This window comes from Mastomys coucha, unplaced genomic scaffold (assembly GCF_008632895.1).
Source record: "Mastomys coucha isolate ucsf_1 unplaced genomic scaffold, UCSF_Mcou_1 pScaffold15, whole genome shotgun sequence".
In the NCBI taxonomy this organism is placed as follows: Eukaryota; Metazoa; Chordata; class Mammalia; order Rodentia; family Muridae; genus Mastomys; species Mastomys coucha.
The window spans coordinates 40,513,654-40,516,526 of NW_022196897.1; the positions used below are offsets into that span (position 1 = coordinate 40,513,654).

General features: G+C 36.6%; 1 protein-coding gene across 9 annotated transcripts in view; it reads right to left on the minus strand.

The window, feature by feature from the left end:
* The window catches only part of Prpf40a (pre-mRNA processing factor 40 homolog A), a 54,043-nt gene that overhangs the window by 25,670 nt on the left and 25,500 nt on the right, over positions 1-2,873 (minus strand). The window lies entirely within an intron of this gene.

The following is a 2,873-nucleotide window of genomic DNA, read 5'->3' on the forward strand; positions in this document are numbered from 1 at the left end:
GATCTCATTACAGATGGTTGTGAGCCACCATGTGGTTGCTGGGATTTGAACTGAGGACCTTTGGAAGAACAGTCAGTGCTCTTACCCGCTGAGCCATCTCTCCAGCCCCCTACATCCTTTCTACTTTTTAAAATATAAGATTACTGTATATAAGAAATAGAAATAAAAAACAAATGGCATCACTTGCCTATTCAACACTAAGATTTTATTGTACACTTATTGACAAATTTATTAGGACAGATTTTTATCACTGTGTGATTGCATAAAAAGGAAAACAAAGTAATTGTAATATTCTTTAAAATTCCTAACAGTAAGGCATCTTTTCCCCCCTAGAAACTAGAATATTCTTAATTATACCTTTTTGCCAACTATAACTTTCCACAGGAATATAATTCCTATGAATAAATGAGGTTGCATGCACTATGTTTTCTATAGTAATGTTGTATTTGAGAACAGAAATAAAATATAATTTGGTTAGTAATTCAATTAAATGTATTGTATCAGAGTCCACATTTCATATTAGTATGCAGACACTAAAGAAAAAAGGGATTAAAGTTCAGTTGAAACAAATACCATGGATGCTACACTACAAGCACAAAATGCAAAAGCATGTATCTAACATAGCATTTTACAGAACATGGACCTAAACAAGAGAATATTGTGCACAGATGTAAATAAACACTCATACTTATTATATACCTTCAGAGGCCCCATTTACACATGGGAAGCAGGCATGTATGTTCATGCAATTGTTTGCAACATGGATGTAATGTGATTTTGGCGGTAAATGCAGATGTAAATATACAAAGATAAATATGAATTTAAATATGGTTAACTGCATGTAAAAACAGATATGTGAAGTCTAGGGTGGTAGGTAGCATGGGTTACTCTGGGCAGAAAAGAACACATGTGAAAAACTATTGGAGGAGTAGATGACGACTCTAAATGTATGCTAGACTAATGTATGTATTAGCTCATATTTGTATAATATATATTAAAAATTACACACTAGGTAAGGAATTGTTATATTAGTTGCTCAGTTACAGTACCATCCACTAGAGCACAATAACACTGGTGATAAATGGACAATGTTAAGTGAGGAGTATGCCCCATCAGCTGTATGTTACCATGGAGTGCGAGAGCCCACAAACTACCCATTCATAGGCCTACAAAGACACAAGTTGAGGCTTTGCTGCTAAGTCTAGTGGACTGATCAATGTTAGAGAAGCTTCCTTTCTCTGAAAGAGTTGTCAATTTACTGCTGGGTAGGATCTGACAGTGCTCAGATCTACAGACAAAATGCCTACTTGTCTTTATTCATGCTTTCAAGTGAAGGAACAGTACTCTAAATGTTTCTTTCATTCAGAAGCAATTGGGGGTCATCACCAAGAATGCCGTCTCTGTGGCTAAGTGGGATTCTGCCAGCCCACCAGCTACAATGCTCTGAAATGGCAAGTTTTAAGAGTATGTGAAGCCTTGCCACTGATAATACTACCCGTGACAAGTCTAGTCCTTGGCCTACACAGCAAGTGAAATAAAGGACACTTTATCCCAGAAGTCCTATCCTTCCCTCCAAAATGGGTGATTCCAATATTATTGGGCAGGAAGATCTATCTCTGATTCTTTGTTTATTTTCATTTTTTTGGGCAACATCCTGTTTAGTTGAGACTGACAAGATGCATAACATCTGTGTAGGGTCAAACCAGACGAAATCTCAGCATGAGAAAAAGATTTCAACATCCCCAATCAAAAACCTATTTGCAATTGCTATCTGATAGGAAAGGGAAAAATCTGTTTTCTTAAATGGTATGTCCTGGGCACGACAACCACCCTTCAGGGAAGAGTTTGTTTTTTTGGGGGGCGGGGGGAGAATGTGTAATTTTTTATTTTTTGTTTGTTTAAGAACAAACATGAATTGCCATGTTAGTAGTGACATATGCCTTTAATTCCAGCACTCGGGAGGCAGAGGCAGAGTTTGAGGCCAGCCTCATCAACATAGCTAGTTCCATGACAGCCAAGAAATACAAAAGTATAATACAATGAGACACTCCTCAAATTTTTTACTTTTCAATACCTAAACCAAATCATTGACATGCTAAACACAGATTCAATGCTATTTTTTTTTTTTTTTAAGTATAGAATAGAGTTTATTCAGAGCATGGGGAAGGGAGTTAAGAGGGTGAGAGAGGCAGGGACAAGAGAGAGTAGAGAAGTAGAGACCAGCTATGACCACGTGGAGAGAGGGGGGAAGGGAATGGGAAGTAAGGGGGTAAGAGAGGCAAGAGCGTAAGAGACTCAATACTAATTTTTAAAACGCTCAATATACCACATTGTCCCTTACACCTACCATCCTAGTACGTGAGAGAGGAAAAGAGATCATACCAGATTTACAGTGAGGTCTAGGCCACTGGAGGTTATACCCAAAGTAAGATTCATCAATGACAGTAAGAGAATTAAAAGAAACAGAAAAAAAAGTCACCTGATCACTCATGAGAATGTTAAAAAGATTCTTTGAAAAAAAAAATAAAACAAAAAACAAACAAGGGACAAATGGAAATCTTGGACAGAACTATGAATCAAGTGAAGTGTCAATGGAAAGCAACAGCAGACTGAAAATAAGACTATCAGGGATTAAAGACAAAGTTAAAAAAATAATGCAGACAGCCATAAACAAGCAACAACAAAAATCAGGATAACTGTTACAACATTCAAGACCCAAGACACCAAAACTAGCAATCTGTCATTACAGAAGACTGAATCAAGTTACAGATAAAGACGTAGAAAATTATTCAATGAACTTGTAGCAGATAATTTAGATTAAAAAAAAAAAAACCCTAATTTCTTTCTCTGCCTGTTTATCCTTTGTGTATAGG